This window comes from Carassius gibelio, chromosome B12, assembly GCF_023724105.1.
Source record: "Carassius gibelio isolate Cgi1373 ecotype wild population from Czech Republic chromosome B12, carGib1.2-hapl.c, whole genome shotgun sequence".
NCBI classification, from domain to species: Eukaryota; Metazoa; Chordata; class Actinopteri; order Cypriniformes; family Cyprinidae; genus Carassius; species Carassius gibelio.
In genome coordinates, this window is record NC_068407.1 from 23,584,491 (window position 1) to 23,604,199 (window position 19,709).

The following is a 19,709-nucleotide window of genomic DNA, read 5'->3' on the forward strand; positions in this document are numbered from 1 at the left end:
CTAGAAATTTTATGACATCAATGTCTTTTTTGTGGTCAGTCTAATCTAAAGGCCTGTGCGATGTTCAGTTGTGAAGATCTTGAGTTTTCATTAAAAGGCTTGTTCATGGTGCCGCGACGAATTTCGATGTCTCGCCATGGGAATTAAAGATGTTATAACTCAGGCAAAAAATGTCCGATCTTCCCCAAACTTCACATATGTGATAAGAGTCCTGGCCTGAACATATCTGCAGGCCAATATTCCACCGGGTGTGGCAGAATGGCTCTATAGCGCCACCTATACACTTTCAACGGAGTGCGCCTCGAGTTATGTTTCACGTACATGTACAAAAATTGGTACACACATGTAACACACCAATACCTACAAAAAAGTCTCTTGGTACGAAATCCGGATCCCAACAGGAAGTCGGTTATTTTGAATTTTCCCTTCAAAATTGGTGTTGTTTTTGCCATTTTCAGGGGTTGTACTTTAACAAACTCCTCCTAGAGATTTATTCAGATCAACACCAAACTTGGTCAGTGTAATCTAAAGCCATTTGCGATGTAAAATTGCGAAGATCTTGAGTTTTCGTTGAAGGGCGTGTCCGTGGTGGCCTGGCGAATTTCGATGATTCGCCATGAAAAATGAAGTTGCTATAACTCACACATACAATGTCCAATCTGCCCCAAACTTCAAATGTTTGATGAGACTCCGAACCTGAACAGATTGACATGCCCATATTCAGTTATAGTCATAGCGCCACCTATTGGCAACAGGAAGTGACATATTTTACGCTGTGACGAACTACTCCTAGAAATTTTATGACATCAATGTCTTTTTTGTGGTCAGTCTAATCTAAAGGCCTGTGCGATGTTCAGTTGTGAAGATCTTGAGTTTTCATTAAAAGGCTTGTTCATGGTGCCGCGACGAATTTCGATGTCTCGCCATGGGAATTAAAGATGTTATAACTCAGGCAAAAAATGTCCGATCTTCCCCAAACTTCACATATGTGATAAGAGTCCTGGCCTGAACATATCTGCAGGCCAATATTCCACCGGGTGTGGCAGAATGGCTCTATAGCGCCACCTATACACTTTCAACGGAGTGCGCCTCGAGTTATGTTTCACGTACATGTACAAAAATTGGTACACACATGTAACACACCAATACCTACAAAAAAGTCTCTTGGTACGAAATCCGGATCCCAACAGGAAGTCGGTTATTTTGAATTTTCCCTTCAAAATTGGTGTTGTTTTTGCCATTTTCAGGGGTTGTACTTTAACAAACTCCTCCTAGAGATTTATTCAGATCAACACCAAACTTGGTCAGTGTAATCTAAAGCCATTTGCGATGTAAAATTGCGAAGGACTTGAGGTTTCGTTAAAGGGCGTGTCCATGGCGGCCTCACAAATTTCGATGTTTCGCCATGAAAAAGAAAGTTTCTGTAACTCAGACATATAATGTCCAATCTGCCCCAAACTTCACATGTTGGATGAGAATCTTGACTTGAACAGATCTACATGCCCATATTCATTTATAGTCATAGCGCCACCTATTGGCAACAGGAAGTGACATATTTTACACTGCGACGAACTACTCCTAGAAATTTTATTACATCAATGTATTTTTTGTGGTCAGTCTAATCTAAAGACCTGTGTGATGTTTAGTTGTGAAGATCTTGAGTTTTTGTTAAAAGGCATGTCCATGGCGCCGTGACGAAGTTCGATGTCTCGTCATGGGAATAAAAGATGTTATAACTCAGGCATAAAGTGTCCGATCTTCCCCAAACTTCACATGTGTGATAAGAGTCCTGGCCTGAACACATCTGAAGGCCAATATTCCATTGGGTGTGGCAAAATGGCTCGATAGCGCCACCTATAAACTTTCAACGGAGTGCATATACACATTCAATGGAGTGCGCCTCGAGCTATTTTTCACGTACATGTACAAAAATCGGTACACACATGTAACACACCAATACCTACAAAAAAGTCTCCTGGTACGAAATCCGAATCCCATCAGGAAGTCGGTTATTTAGAATTTTCTTGGCAAAATTGGCGTTGTTTTTGCCATTTTTGCCAAGGAAGTTGCTTTAACTCAGACATACAATGTCCAATCGGCCCCAAACTTCACATGTTAGATAAGACTTCTGCCCTTAACAGATCTACATGCCCATATTCAGTTATACTCATAGCGCCACCTGCTGGCAACAGGAAGTTACAAGTTTTATGCTGCGACAAACTACTCCTAGAATTTTTTTTAGATTCATGTATTTTTTTGTGGTCAGTCTATGAGTTTAAATGCATGTTTCTCACCGTTCACCTATTTACTAAAGCCACTCGCTGCCGTTGAGCCCGTGTGCGAGGGCCCGTTCATCGCTGCTTGCAGCTTTAATTAGGGCCCGAGCACCGATGGTGTGAGGACCCTATTGTATCTGCTCTGTTTATTATTAGGGCCCGAGCACCGATGGTGTGAGGACCCTATTGGAATTGCTCCGTTTATTATTATTATTATTCCGCTTCTCCAAAATGAATCGCATTTTTGAGGGCCTAAACATGCTCAAAAAGTCACCAAATTTTGCACACGCCTCCGAACTGGCGAAAATTTACGTCTGATATGGGTTTCAGAAGTGGGCGTGGTAAAATGGCTCGACAGCGCCACCTATGCACGTTCAGCGGTGTGCGCCTCGAGCTAAATTTCACGTACATGTATGAAAATCGGTACACACATGTAACACACCAATACCTACAAAAAAGACTCTTGGAGCAAAATTCTAAAACCAACAGGAAGTCGGTTATTTGTAATATTATGAGCAAATTTTGTGTAATTTTGGTCATTTCCATACGTTGTATTTTAACGAACTCCTCCTAGAGATTTCTTCAAATCAACACCAAATTTGGTGTGCCTAATCTAAAGGCCTTTGCGATGTTAAATTGCGAAGATCTTGAGTTTTCGTTGAAGGGCGTGTCCGTGGCGGCCTGGCGAATTTCGATGATTCGCCATGAAAAATGAAGTTGCTATAACTCAGACATACAATGTCCAATCTGCCCCAAACTTCACATGTTTGATGAGACTCCTGTCCTGAACAGATTGACATGCCCATATTCAGTTTTAGTCATAGCGCCACCTATTGGAAACAGGAAGTGACATATTTTACGCTGCGACGAACTACTCCTAGAAATTTTATGACATCAATGTCTTTTTTGTGGTCAGTCTAATCTAAAGGCCTGTGCGATGTTCAGTTGTGAAGATCTTGAGTTTTCGTTATAAGGCTTGTTCATGGCACCGCGACGAAGTTCGATGTCTCGCCATGGGAATAAAAGATGTTATAACTCAGGCATAAAATGTCCGATCTTCCCCAAACTTCACATGTATGATAAGAGTCCTGACCTGAACAGATCTGCAGGCCAATATTCCACCGGGTGTGGCAGAATGGCTCGATAGCGCCACCTATACACATTCAACGGAGTGTGCCTCGAGCTATGTTTCACGTACATGTACAAAAATTGGTACACACATGTAACTCACCAACATCTACAAAAAAGTCTCTTGGTACGAAATCCGAATCCCAACAGGAAGTTGGTTATTTTGAATTTTCCCTGCAAAATTGGTGTTGTTTTTGCCATTTTCAGGGGTTGTACTTTAACGAACTCCTCCAAGAGATTTATTCAGATCAACACCAAACTTGGTCAGTGTAATCTTAAGCCCTTTGCCATGGTAAATTGCGAAGGAATTGAGGTTTCGTTATAGGGCGTGTCCATGGCGGCCTGACAAATTTCGATGATTCGCCATGAAAAATGATGGTGCTATAACTCACACATACAATGTCCAATCCGCCCCAAACTTCACATTTTTGATAAAACTCTTCACCTGAACAGATCTACATGCCAATATTCAGTTATAGTCATAGCGCCACCTATTGGCAACTGGAAGTGACATATTTTACACTGTGACAAACTACTCCTAGAAATTTTATGACATCAATGTCTTTTTTGTGGTCAGTCTAATCTAAAGACCTGTGTGATGTTAAGTTGTGAAGATCTTGAGTTTTTGTTAAAAGGCATGTCCATGTCGCCATGACGAAGTTTGATGTCTCGCCATGGGAATAAAAGATGTTATAACTCAGGCATAAAATGTCTGATCTTGCCCAAACTTCACATGTGTGATAAGGGTCCTGGCTTGAACACATCTGAAGGCCAATATTCCATTATAACGATAGCGCCACCTGCTGGCAACGGTAAGATTGGCACATATATGGGATATACTTTGATATATTCCACTTATATTTAGGACATTAAATGCATATTTCTCAACGTTCACCTTTTTACTAAAGCCACACGATGGCGGTGAGCCCGGGTGCGAGGGCCCGTTCATCGCTGCTTGCAGCTTTAATTCTTCTTCTTCTTCTTCTTCTTCTTCTTCTTCTTCTCCCGAATGAATCGCATTTTTGAGGGCTTTAACATGCTCAAAAAGTCATGAAACTTTGCACACGCGTCAAACCTGGTGAAAATTTTCGTCTGATATAGGATTCAGAAGAGGGTGTGGCAAAATGGCTCGACAGCGCCACCTATACCAAGAAAATCAACAGCCTTCCAGCTATGTTTCACGTACATGCACGAAAATTGGCACACATATGTATCACACCAATACCTACAAAAAAGACTCTTGGAGCGAAATTCTAAACCCAACAGGAAGTTGGTTATTTTTAATATTATGAGCATATTTTGGGTAATTTTGGTCATTTCCATGTGTTGTACTTTAACGAACTCCTCCTAGAGAGTTCTTCAAATCAACACCAAATTTGGTATGCCTAATCTAAAGGCCTTTGCGATGTTAAATTGCGAAGATCTTGAGTTTTCGTCGAAGGGCGTGTCCGTGGCGGCCTGGCGAATTTCGATGATTCGCCATGAAAAATGAAGTTGCTATAACTCACACATACAATGTCCAATCTGCCCCAAACTTCACATGTTTGATGAGACTCCGAACCTGAACAGATTGACATGCCCATATTCAGTTATAGTCATAGCGCCACCTATTGGCAACAGGAAGTGACATATTTTACGCTGCGACGAACTACTTCTAGAAATTTTATTACATCAATGTCTTTTTTGTGGTCAGTCTAATCTAAAGGCCTGTGCGATGTTCAGTTGTGAAGATCTTGAGTTTTCTTGAAAAGGCTTGTTCATGGCGTCGCGACGAAGTTCGATGTCTCGCCATGGGAATAAAAGATGTTATAACTCAGGCATAAAATGTCCGATCTTCCCCAAACATCACATGTGTGATAAGAGTCCTGGCCTGAACAGATCTGCAGGCCAATATTCCACTGGGTGTGGCAGAATGGCTCTATAGCGCCACCTATACACTTTCAACGGAGTGCGCCTCGAGCTATGTTTCACGTACATGTACAAAAATTGGTACACACATGTAACACTCCAATACCTACAAAAAAGTCTCTTGGTACGAAATCCGGATCCCAACAGGAAGTCGGTTATTTTGAATTGTACTTTAACGAACTCCTCCTAGAGATTTATTCAGATCAACACCAAACTTGGTCAGTGTAATCTAAAGCCCTTTGCGATAATAAATTGCGAAGGACTTGAGGTTTCGTTAAAGGGCGGGTCCATGGCGGCCTGACAAATTTCGATGTTTCGCCATGAAAAAGGAAGTTGATGTAACTCAGACATACAATGTCCAATCTGCCCCAAACTTCACATGTTGGATAAGACTCTTGACCTGAACAGATCTACATGCCAATATTCAGTTATAGTCATAGCGCCACCTATTGGCAAAAGGAAGTTACATATTTTACACTGCGACAAACTACTCCTAGAAATTTTATGACATCAATGTCTTTTTTGTGGTCAGTCTAATCTAAAAACCTGTGTGATGTTTAGTTGTGAAGATCTTGAGTTTTTGTTAAAAGGTGTGTCCATGGCGCCGTGATGAAGTTCGATGTCTCGCCATGGGAATACAAGATGTTATAACTCAGGCATAAAATGTCCGATCTTGCCCAAACTTCACTTGTGTGATAAGGGTCCTGGCCTGAACAGATCTGAAGGCCAATATTCCATAGAGTGTGGCAAAATGGCTCGATAGCGCCACCTATACACTTTCAACGGAGTGCGTATACACTTTCAACGGAGTGCGCCTCGAGCTATGTTTCACGTACATGTACAAAAATTGGTACACACATGTAACACTCCCAAAAAAGTCTCTTGGTACAAAATCCGGATCCCAACAGGAAGTCGGTTATTTTGAATTTTCCCTTGAAAATTGGTGTTGTTTTTGCCATTTTCAGGGGTTGTACTTTAACGAACTCCTCCTAGAGATTTATTCAGATCAACACCAAACTTGGTCAGTGTAATCTAAAGCCCTTTGCGATAATAAATTGCGAAGGACTTGAGGTTTCGTTAAAGGGAGGGTCCACGGCAGCCTGACAAATTTCGATGTTTCACCATGAAAAAGGATGTTGCTGTAACTCAGACATACAATGTCCAATCTGCCCCAAACTTCACATGTTGGATAAGACTCTTGACTTGAACAGATCTACATGCCAATATTCAGTTATAGTCATAGCGCCACCTATTGGCAAAAGGAAGTTACAGATTTTACACTGCGACAAACTACTCCTTGAAATTTTATGACATCAATGTCTTTTTTGTGGTCAGTCTAATCTAAAGACCTGTGTGATGTTTAGTTGTGAAGATCTTGAGTTTTTGTTAAAAGGTGTGTCCATGGCGCCGTGATGAAGTTCGATGTCTCGCCATGGGAATAAAAGATGTTATAACTCAGGCACAAAATGTCCGATCTTGCCCAAACTTCACTTGTGTGATAAGGGTCCTGGCCTAAACAGATCTGAAGGCCAATATTCCATCGAGTGTGGCAAAATGGCTCGATAGCGCCACCTATACACTTTCAACGGAGTGCGTATACACTTTAAACGGAGTGCGCCTCGAGCTATGTTTCACGTACATGTACAAAAATCGTTACACACATGTAACACACCAATATCTACGAAAAAGTCTCTTGGTACGAAATCCGAATCCCAACAGGAAGTCAGTTATTTAGAATTTTCTCTGCAAAATTAGTGTTGTTTTGGCCATTTTCAGGGGTTGGACTTTAACAAACTCCTCCTAGAGATTTTTTCAGATCAACACCAAACTTGGTCAGTGTAATCTAAAGCCTTTTGCGATCTTAAATTGCGAAGATCTTGAGGTTTCGTTAAAGGGCGTGTCCATGGCGGCCTGACAAATTTCCATGTTTCGCCATGAAATAGGATGTTGTTGTAACTCAGGCATAAAATGTCCAATCCTCCCCAAACCTCACATGTTCGACAAAAGTCCTGCCCTGAACACATCTGAAGGCCAATATTCCACTATAATGATAGCGCCACCTGCTGGCAACAGGAAGATTGGCACATATATGGAATAAACATTGATATATTCTACTTATATTTATGAGTTTAAATGCATATTTCTCACCGTTCACCTATTAACTAAAGCCACTCGCTGCCGGTGAGCCCGGGTGCGAGGGCCCGTTCATTGCTGCTTGCAGCTTTAATTTGTAAATGTAATGGGTGTTTTTTTTTTTTTTTTTTTTTTTTTTTTTTTTCCACCATATGTTGAAGATATTTTAAAATTTATTGTTTATTTTATTAGTTATTTATTAGGCATTTTAAATTTAATTTGACAGTCAGTACTAAAAGAGTATGAAAATATTGAAATGTGTACATTTATCGTTTTCTCTCTGTGTGTCACATTACCTGAATATTTCAGTGCCACACAATTTGCCACAGTGGCAATGGTAATTTTTATTAATTATTTTTTCCCTATATGAAATTGGATATTTGGCAGTAAAGCGCTCAAGTTAAGTTGGGTGAAATATAAATTTGTTTAAACAACATCTGTGTTAAGTGTTAAAAAAAAAATAAAATATATATATATATATATATATATATATATATATATATATATATATATATATATATATATATATATATATATATATATATATATGAAAATATTTAGTATTCTGACAGCTTATCTGAGTTGGGTCTTTATAGCTTTTGCTTTTCTTTATATTTGCTCATTAAAACTCACCATATTCCATAGTACTAAACATTTTTTAGGTCATGGTAGCCATATTTAAAACCATGAATGCCTCTTCACTACACAGTAAGAAAAAAACAACTTTTCTCTACAAGTCTGGTATTCATGAAAAACAGTAACCTGAACACATTTAGTATGGAGATAAATGCAAAAATTACCATAGCTTCATAACAAACAATTGTTATTATATTCTATTATTTCTGTAACCGTTAATACAGGCTTGAGTCCTGTCTTACTGTGGATGTTGGATGTAGTGATTTTTACAATGGCAACCCACAGACTCAATGTGGACACCTTGTTGTAAAACACTTTTTATTATTATTAACTGTGTATTATATTTATTCCTTTTGATATATGAGTGATGTGTCTGGCACACATTTTCTTTTTCTCTAGTTTCCCTGTTTCTTCTGCCTTGGCTGCACCAGCTGTGGAAACCAGACCTGGTGAGGACCCTCTCCACCATCCTCAACTATTGAACCTCTTATATCACTCGGATGAGGTAATAAATTAAAGATTGTGTTGTTGGTCAGTGAATAGTTTGTTTTAAGCTGCAAATAATTATAATTTTTCTGATCAATTTGATAACAGCTATATTTAACCGCTATATTCAGGGTGTCTGCAGGTCCTCAAAAAGTCTTAAAATGTCTTAAATAGTGTTTTCCTAATATAAGGCCTTAAAAAGTATTTAAATGTCTTAAATTCAGATAAGATAGGTCTTAAATATATTTGGTCACTTCAGTCTGATGGACCTAATGACTGTTGATAATCATTGGACAGAAGGTTTTTTTTTTTTTTTTTTTTTTTTCTTCCCCTGCATCATCAGAGTGAATTGTATAGAGAGTGAAGAATACAAGAGTGAAGAATACAAGTATGCGCTGAGGCTCACTCTTTGTGAGAGACTTCAGATAGAACAAATAAAATGGCACACATAAACTTGATATAGTAAAGTAAAACGTTGACAAGTGAGCTATCTTGAACAATATTCTAACAACGCAAAAAAAAAAAAAAAAAAAAAAAAAACATTGACTACGTTTACAAGCTGTTAAAATTCGGGTTATGGTCGGGTTAATGTCACTATTTGGGTTTCTGAAACATTCGGGATAACCCGTTTACATGCGTGAGCAGAGAGAGTTACTCCTGTATACATGGAATGTGTAATCAGCATAGACAGTAAAAGAAATGGACACAGCGACCCCATTGGAACTCAATTGAGACGAATGAAGCCCAGTTTTGGCGTTTTTTAGCACTTCCGTTTCTGACGCGCAGACTCAAACGAAGCTTGACGACGTCAGCAACCTGTCTGGCAGATGTAAATCTTCTAGTAGCTGTGCGTGCAAACTGCCATCGTTAATCTTGCAGAGACGGCGAGCTTGAGCGGGGAGTTCTTTGTCGTGAGTGAGCAGGAGTAAGTAATCTGATTAATTATTTTGTATAGTATTTTAAAATGTAACGCCCGTACGCCATATTAAGTTAATTGCCTGCGAGCTTCTCCTCCTGTCTGTACGGTAATGCGACAGAGAGCCGAGTGGTTATGACGCAATCGTTAGCCTATTTTTTACAAAAACTGTTTATACGGGGCCATAATGTAACATAGAAGGTAATGGAGCCCTTTATACATTGTCGTGTATCTTTCGAAATAAATAATGGACAAACAGAGTCTTTAAACGCCTCAGATGTAAAGTTATTCGCTGTCAAAGTGACGCCAAAATGAATGGGAGTCAATGGGAATGCTAACGCAAGTGAAGTTCTGCTAAAAGATGGCAGCCCCCACCCGACTTCAACTTCCGGTCGAGTTCCTTGCCCCTTGGTAATCAGTCGCCAATATCCCGATGTAAACGGCGACGCACGGTTAGCGTCTGGACGTAAGATGCAATATGCGTCATTTCCGATTCTTCTTCCTGTATCCAAAGACTCAAAAGACCAAGATTCCTTGCGAATAGAACATGCGCAGAACACACATTTTGATGGGGATATGCCGAAACGCGTTTGCAAGACCAAATATTCAGGTTAGAAAAGGGGTACCCCAGGTATAATATCCCGGTTTTTAAAAACCCGGATATGAGCATATCCGGGTTTTTGCCGGTGTTTACATGGCCGTGCGCGACCGGGTTATTGCTAATATCCCGGTTTTGAACGGGTTATTGGCTGCATGTAAACGTAGTCATTGAAAACACCTACAGAGTGTATGCATTACGTGTGTTCATTTAGAATGTGCACTGCATGATTCAGTCTATTAAAAGACATCGGGGGAAGAACATGTGTATATTAATACCTCTTAAATATAGTTAATCAATTTTGGTAAAAGGGGGGGTGAAATGCTCGTTTTCACTCAATATCCTGTTAATCTTGAGTACCTATAGAGTAGTACTGCATCCTTCATAACTCCAAAAAGTCTTTAGTTTTATTATATTCATCAGAGAAAGATAGTCTGTACCGATTTTTTCCGGAAAAACACGAGCGTCTGTAGGCGTGACGTGTGGGCGGAGCTAAAGAATCACGAGAGCCAGTAGGCTTTTGCGCTGATAGCGTTTGGAAGCTGTGACATTATCTGAGGACAAAACCAACCAAAACAAACCATTGCTAACAGTCAGATTCAGCGTATATTTATGATCCAGAGGCTGAAATTACAAGAGCAGCAGCAACAACAGCGGCTCTATGTGGTATGTACTGAAACTGTATATATATTTGCTTAGCGGTTTTGGAAAATGATTAAGTTCCACTTTGTCGTTTTTTTTTTTTTTTTTTTTTTAAGCTGTACATGTGGAAAGTGCAGTTTGATGACAACATCGCATGTTGTTTACTTGATGTGCTTACACGCCGACAGCTAAGTTAACAACACAGAGATATTTGAAGCCGTTTCACTCACCGCATGCGGTTCCAACACACGATTGTGACCCTTTTTCGTTGGGACTGCATTATCCTTAAGAAATAAACGATGTGCAAATCCGTCGTCAAACTGGGCCTTGTTTGTAAAACAAGCATCTTCGAAATACAGGGGAACAAACACTTACACAACTCCGTTGATGCTCTGTAAAAATAAACTCCATCCACTGGTCCCTTAATGCTGTTTCTCTTTAGGTAATCTGTGCAGGGTTGTCTTGCCCTGGCAACCAAAAACACACTCCTTTTGTGACATTTCGCGACGCTCTCGCTCTGAGCCTCTGATCAGTGAAGTCTGTTGTGCTCTCAGTGCTGTGCTATACGGGAGCGCGCGCTCTTCCGGCAGACGCGCCCTCAGGACCCATATAAGGAAATTCCGCTCCATCTAACGTCACACAGAGCCATACTCGAAAAAAACTTTCCGAAACTTGTGAGTCAGACCTTTCTCAACTGCGAGAACCCGGCGCAAGATGGCGGAGTAAGCGCGCGTAAGTTTCGGAGCTGTTCACCTTCAGACTTGCATACTAGTGATTCATAGTTACGTAAAGTATATTTTTGGAGATGCCTTAATGCAGAGTTAAGTGCATCGTGTCATCTTATTGGTACTGTTTAGAATTTTCACTTTTTAACGACGCACGTGGAGAACTACCTCGGCTAACAGCATCACTAGCTAGCATCTCACAACTACGGCAGCATGCAAGTATCGACGGACAATCCGCTTGTGAACAACCTACACGACTACTGTATGGCAGATGTGCCTGTGATCTCCCTTGGGGACCCTGATTTCCCAGGTCTCCCCATAACTCCTTCCACAACTCCCTCCAAACCTCCTGCACCAAAAAAAAATGAAGCCGCAGCGCTCCGTGGATATAGACAGTGAAGGTATTGTGCAGAGAATCTCAGTCATTTTCAACACGAGAATTGACTCCCTGGAAAAAAGTGTGGAGAAAATGATTTCTAACAATACATTGAAGATTGAGGGGCTAAAGAAGACAGTTGATTTTGCCTGCGCTGAGATCAGTGAAGTGAAAGGTAAAGTGACACACATAGATAACCGTGTCAGCGTGGCGGAGAAAAAGACGAGCCTACTGGAACAACGAGTTACTGAGCTGGAAAACTATTCGCGACGGTGGAACCTGCGACTCTTCGGTGTGGTTGAAAACAAAGACCAGAACGTCCGCCAAGAGGTTATACACATCTGTCAGTCCATCCTGCCTGAACACAAGGACAAACTCCCTGATGTTATTGACTCCGTGCATCGTCTTGGCCAACTAAAGAAAGGCGCCACCAAGCCTCGAGGGATAATTATGCAGTTCAGTGCTCGCATTTACCGCGACGCTGTTTGGAAGGCCGCAAAGAAGTCTACTTTCCTGCAAAACAACAAGCTACGTTTTGCCGAAGATTTGTCCCCAGCAGTCAGAGAGCGAAGGATGCAGCTGTGGCCACTGGTGGCTAAAGCACGAGAACAAGGGAAAGCTGCTTATTTCGTTGGAGGTCGAGCCTTTGCTAATGGGACTGAACTGTTTCCTGAGTCCTGACTGTGGTAAACGTCACACCTGTCAATATGTGCCTTAAGTCGAGTTAAGCTATAATATCCTAAATGCTCATTATTCAATGGGTGTATATTTTTATGTTCTGAGATACACTTTATTTTTCAAATGTTTTTATAAAGGTTGTTGAGCTCTGTAATGACACTCAACTGTTTGTTTATAAGACAAGGTCTATTACATCCTGTTCAATTATTTGCAGTGCTCTATATAGCATTTTATGGCTATTAGTTGCTAATATCTGGTATTTATTAAGTTGTCAACCGTAAAACCTAGGTATCTCATTAGTTTTCAGTGTTTCACTAAGTTTTGCTATGTACCTTCAAGTTTATTGGTGCAGCTCCTTACAGTAAGGTTAAAGTCTATTTTATTTTATTTTTTCTCTCTCGACCTTTACCTCATATTGTTCTATCAGTTGTTGTTAATACGTCTTTATCTATTATTACTCTCAATGCCAGGGGGATAAGGAATATTGTTAAACGCAAGGCGTTATTTTTGTTTGTCAAGCAGCACAAATCTGATTTATGTTTTATTCAAGAGTCACACTCTGTTCCGGACGATGGTAGATTTTGGAGATCCCAATGGGGGAATGATCTGTGGCAGGCTCACGGGTCTGAACATTCTGCTGGTGTTGCGACTCTAAAATATAATTTTTCAGGGACTGTTCTTTTATCTGTCAGTGATACATCAGGTCATTTTATTTTTCAAGTATTAACCATTGAAAAGTTTACTTTGATAGTTATTAATATATATGGATATAATTCTAACCATGAGAACGACATACTGCTTGAAACCTTAGAGAAGCATATACAAAATACACTTAATAAATTTCCAAATTCAGGTATTGTAATAGGTGGGGATTTTAACATGATTCTGGATCACAATATTGACTGTTGGCCTCCACGTGTTTCCACTGCAGTAAATGATAACTTAAAATTATTTATGGAAAAATTTAACTTGATTGATGTATGGAGATTTCACAACCCTAACATAAGTGCTTTTACTTGGAGTAATAGAAGTGCCACCAGACGTTCTCGATTGGACTATTGGTTAGTTTCAGATAATTTGAATATTGATAAAATATCAGTTAATATCATCACAACCCCATTAACCGATCATAATGCAGTCTCCATCTTTATACCTTTGCACTCTGCCCCCTCCACAAGATGTAGGAATGCTTACTGGAAACTAAACAGTTCACTCCTGCAACACGATGTAGTAAAATCAGATATAAAGAATCTAATAGTGAAATTCTGGAATAAAGCAAAGTCCGAGAATGCTTTTGGTAGCAATTGGGAACTTTAAAAATTTAAAACTGGCCAATATTTGAGAAATTATGGTAGTATCTTATCAAAAAAACGTAAACTGGAGGAAGAAAGAGTGGTCTCTAAAATAATTTCCTTGTACCAGAAGGACCCTGCTGGTATATCAGAAGAGGAACGACTATCTTTAATTTCAGAACAACTTAAATTAAATGAGATCTTCTCTAACAAAGCAAAAGGTGCCTTTATAAGGTCAAGGAAAAGGTGGATTGAAGAAGGGGAGCAGAACTCTGCCTATTTTTTTGGCTTAGAAAAATATCATGGGAAATTTAATTTAATCCAGCAACTTAATATCAATAATACTGTAACTGATAATCCGAAGAGCATAGCTGTTTTCTGTGCGGACTTCTATAGTAATTTATATAAATCTCAATATTGCCATCAATCATCCACTACATTCTTGAACTCTCTTATCATCACTCCAATCTCTCAAGATGATAGGAAACTCTGCGATGACCTTATTACCTTGCAGGAAATTACATTTGCAATTGAACATTGTAAAACTAACAAATCTCCTGGTGTTGATGGCCTCTCTGCAGAGTTTTATCAGGCTTTTACAAAAGAATTAGCTCCTTTTCTACTTGAAGTAATATTAGAAAGTGTTGAAAAAGGCTCTTTACCCCCCTCGCTGACCCAAGGTTTAATTACGTTAATCCCCAAACCCAATAAAGACCCACTGTTTATAGATAATTGGCGACCTATTTCATTACTAAACACCGACTACAAAATTTTTGCCTCAATTATTGCAAAACGATTAAAAAATGTTTTAGACCCTATTATTGATGAAGTTCAATCAGGTTTCATGAGAAAAAGACACATCTCAAACAATATTCGGCTTGTCTTAGATATAATTGATTATTCATTTTTATGTCCTGATGATAGTTATATATTTTTCTTGGACTTCTATAAAGCCTTTGACACAGTAGAACATAACTTTATATTTCAAACTATTGAGAAATTTGGTTTTGGTGAGTTTTTCTGTAAAGCTGTTAGAACAATGTACTGCAAAGGCAATAGCTCTATCAGACTTAAAAATGGGACATCACCTAGATTTGAGCTGCAAAGAGGCATCCGACAGGGCTGCCCTGCCTCCCCCTATCTATTCATTTTATGTTCTCAACTTCTTTCCACCCATATTAGAAATAGTACTTTAAAAGGAATTTCAATTGCGGAAAGAGAAGTTATCCTCACCCAGCTAGCAGATGATACCACACTATTTTTAAAAGATGCCAGCCAAGTGCCAATTGCTATCAAAACAATAGAATTATTTTCAGCAGCTTCTGGACTCTGCTTAAATCTGAAGAAGTGTGAACTTTTTTCCCTTAAAGAAAGCGACACCTCCCAGATCTGTGGCATCCCAATCAAAGATAAGATTACTTATCTAGGGATTACTATAATGAAAAATGAGGAGGAGAGATGCTCTGTAAACTTTAATTTGATTCATGATAAGACAAAGAAAAAGCTAAATCAGTGGCTGCAGAGAGATTTATCCTTGAAAGGACGAGTATTGTTGACAAAAGCAGAAGGTTTATCCCGTCTTACATATGCAGCCATCCCCTTGTTTGTCAACAAAAATCTCTCTAATTCTATTGACAAGTCACTTTTCAATTTTATTTGGAAAAACAAGACTCATTATGTGAAAAAATCTGTTATCATGAACACCTTTGAACGTGGTGGTCTTAATTTTCTTGATTTTACAACCCTTAATAATACTTTTAAAATTAATTGGATAAAGCATTTTCTAAAAAATCCCACATCTACATGGAATTTTATACCTAACTATATCTTCTCTAAGGTTGGTGGTCTAGAATTCTTACTTTTATGTAATTATAAAATAGAAAAAATTCCCTTAATTTTATCTAAATTCCATAAACAAATGCTCTTAGCATGGTCATTAATTTACAAACATAATTTTTCCCCACATAGGTGCTTCATCTGGAATAATCAGCTTATTAAATTCAAGAATAAATCCTTGTTTTTTAAGACTTGGTTCAATAATAACATAATTCTAGTTTCCCAACTAATAAATGATAGTGGATCTTTGATGAATTATTCTGAATTCCTTAACACTTTTGGCATTCCAGTCACCCCAAGAGAGTTTGCAATTGTTATGGATGCCATCCCATCTGGTATTTTAATTCTCTTAAAAGGGGCTGGAAAACCAGATTGCCTACCAGATTTGGACCCTAAATTGACCTCAGTTGGTAAAATATGTTTCGCAACCACAATGAGGAATAATAATCGTAATATTCGCTCTTTATTCCAGAAAGATGTTACCAGCATACCTAATGTTGTTCCTTATTGGTCTAACTTTGTTAACAACCTGAATTGGGGGAATATATGGAACCTTCCTTACAAATATCTCCTTACGAATAAAGTAAGAGAGGTCTCTTTCAAAATCATACATAGGTATTATCCTGCTAAGCATTATCTCCTTAGGTTTAAGCTTGACATATGTGTTAACTGTTCTTTTTGTGGAATATGTCCAGAAACAATGGTACATCTGTTCTGGCAATGTCCCTATGCCATCACTTTCTGGAAAGATCTGTCCCGATACATTTCTGTTAATCTTATTGCAGATTTTTCTTTGTTTTGGAAAAATGTACTGTTTGGCTTCCATGATAACAAAAAACAGAAAGAAATATACCTAGTTAATCTATTGATCATTTTAGGGAAATATCATATTCACAAAGCGAAATTTAGTAATTCTAAACCTTCTTTTATTGCTTTTGGTAAGGAGACCGAACAGTACATCAATTCCATCCATGATTCAAAAAATAAGAAGGCTGCTAAAACCATTCAGTTATGCTCTATCTTTAATGTATTTATTTGAAACTCCCCCTGGCTCTGTTCTTTTATATATTTTTTTTGTTTCTGTATTAATGACTCTATTTGTGTGTTCTTATTGTTTGTATCGTAAAGATTTAATAAAGATGTAAAAAAAAAAAAACTTTCCGAAACTTGTGACAAACCGGAAGTAGTATTTTTGGAACAGAAATACTCCTTCAATCATACAACTTAATTTTTGAAACTTTGTCCATGTTTAGCATGGGAATCCAACTCTTTAACAGTGTAAAAAACTCAGTATGCATGAAATAGCATTTCACCCCCCCTTAAATTTCACATGGCAGAGTGCCTTTTTTTTCCTCAAAAAATTACCATATATAAATGTATTTTTTTTTTTTTTAACAACAGTTTCATAAACTATACGTTCTATTAAGAGACTTACATTTTTGCACTATTTCGCCAACAAAAATAATTCCAAACAAAGCCACAGTGCTGTTTTGCGTCTCTAAGCAACATGAAGGCTTTTTGTTCCTGAATGAATCAACTGTTTTAATTGCTCACTTATTAACAGTTACCTGCTTTCACCTACTGGTGGTTTTTAATGTCACATTTAAAGTATCTTTTTAATTCAATTAAATTCAAGTTTATTTGTATAGCGCTTTTTACGATACAAATCATTACAAAGCAACTTTACAGAAAATTAAGTTTCTAAAATATTTAGTAGTAGCTTATAAGTGGTGACTGTCAGTTTATGTGCATATGACAGGATTTTTCAGAAAAATTAATCAAAGACGTAGTCAACCAGACAATGAACATTATTAACAGCAATTATTATATAATGCAGTAACACTTGTAGCAATATTTGTTAGTTCTGTTGTTGATTCAGGGTAAGCATCATCTGGGGTCCTTTGAGGGTCAGCATCATCTCTTCTCAGGTGTTCTGGATCCAGACTGGAGCTTGTGTAAATCCTAGTTACCACGGGATGTAAATCCCAGCAGAAACAGAGTAACATATAGAGACATCATAAGCATAGCTGGTAATGTTCCAACACAGTAAAATTAATTAGTTTAACCCAAGCTAAAGAATAATAATGTGTTTTATATGATGTGATGCTCTTTTTGTGAACATTGTTACATAAAATGCTCTTACTCTGTTTCTTTTCTTCACCCAATACCTTAGGACAGACCAGCCTGTGATCTCCTAAGACACCCAGATTCACCCCTGGTCACGATCATTCCCTCACCTGTGTCTCATCACAGTCCATCACCAGTGTCTGCACCCTGTATACTGCCAATATTATGGATTTCTGTTCTGGAGAGAGATGCCATTCACAACATAATCTCTACACAATATCAAACTCAAATAATTTAGTCTTGCCTAACAGTTTCCCTGATTTGTTACTGTTCACAATGTAGCATGGTCTTGCCTACCTTTGTCCATTCAGTTATTAAAATGTTTTTAATATTTGTATTGAATATATCTCAAGTTTATTATTTAAAAGCAACTTCACTTAATCTTTCCCTAGAAGAGATAATGGGTGTGTTTGACTTGAAGCAGTGCTGTGCAGACCGATCGAAGTATGACATCACAGTACCATGAGAGCAATAAGACGGCTTCATATACAGGTCCTTCTCATAAAATTAGCATATTGTGATAGTTCATTATTTTCCATAATGTAATGATAAAAATTAAACTTTCATATATTTTAGATTAATTGCACACCAACTGAAATATTTCAGGTCTTTTATTGTTTTAATACTGATGATTTTGGCATACAGCTCATGAAAACCCAAAATTCCTATCTCAAAAAATTAGCATATTTCATCCGACCAATAAAATAAAAATGTTTTTAATACAAAAAAAGTCAACCTTCAAATAATTGTTCAGTTATGCTCTCAATACTTGGTCGGGAATCCTTTTGCAGAAATGACTGCTTCAATGCGGCGTGGCATGGAGGCAATCAGTCTGTGGCACTGCTGAGGTGTTATGGAGGCCCAGGATGCTTCGATAGCGGCCTTAAGCTCATCCAGAGTGTTGGGTCTTGCGTCTCTCAACTTTCTCTTCACAATATCCCACAGATTCTCTATGGGGTTCAGGTCAGGAGAGTTGGCAGGCCAATTGAGCACAGTAATACCATGATCAGTAAACCATTTACCAGTGGTTTTGGCACTGTGAGCAGGTGCCAGATCGTGCTGAAAAACCAAATCTTCATCTCCATAAAGCTTTTCAGCAGATGGAAGCATGAAGTGCTCCAAAATCTCCTGAGAGCTAGCTGCATTGACCCTGCCCATGATAAAACACAGTGGACCAACACCAGCAGCTGACATGGCACCCCAGACCATCACTGACTGTGGGTACTTGACACTGGACTTCAGGCATTTTGGCATTTCCTTCTCCCCAGTCTTCCTCCAGACTCTGGCACCTTGATTTCCGAATGACATGCAAAATTTGCTTTCATCCGAAAAAAGTACTTTGGACCACTGAGCAACAGTCAAGTGCTGCTTCTCTGTAACCCATATCCTGCACACGCCTGTGCACATTGGCTCTGGATATTTCTACTCCAGACTCAGTCCACTGCTTCCGCAGGTCCCCCAAGGTCTGGAATCGGTCCTTCTCCACAATCTTCCTCAGGGTCCGGTCATCTCTTCTCGTTGTGCAGCGTTTTTTGACACACTTTTTCCTTCCCACAGACTTCCCACTGAGGTGCCTTGATACAGCACTCTGGGAACAGCCTAATCATTCAGAAATTTCTTTCTGTGTCTTACCCTCTCGCTTGAGGGTGTCAATGATGGCCTTCTGGACAGCGGTCAGGTCGGCAGTCTTACCCATGATTGCGGTTTTGAGTAATGAACCAGGCTGGCAGTTTTTAAAAGCCTCAGGAATCTTTTGCAGGTGTTTAGAGTTAACTAGTTGATTCAGATGATTATGTTAATAGCTCGTTTAGAGAACCTTTTCATGATATGCTAATGTTTTGAGATAGGAATTTTGGGTTTTCGTGAGCTGTATGCCAAAATCATCAGTATTAAAACAATAAAAGACCTGAAATATTTCGGTTGGTGTGCAATGAATCTAAAATATATGAAAG

At 38.8% G+C, this 19,709-nt stretch overlaps 1 long non-coding RNA gene across 1 annotated transcript; it reads left to right on the plus strand.

Annotated features, from left to right (window-relative positions):
• The first annotated feature begins 17,585 nt into the window (after positions 1-17,585).
• On the plus strand, positions 17,586-18,099 carry LOC127968964 (uncharacterized). The gene is made up of 2 exons (XR_008156191.1): positions 17,586-17,660; positions 17,804-18,099. It is a non-coding gene; the product is annotated as an uncharacterized LOC127968964 (long non-coding RNA).
• The last annotated feature ends 1,610 nt before the right edge of the window (positions 18,100-19,709 follow it).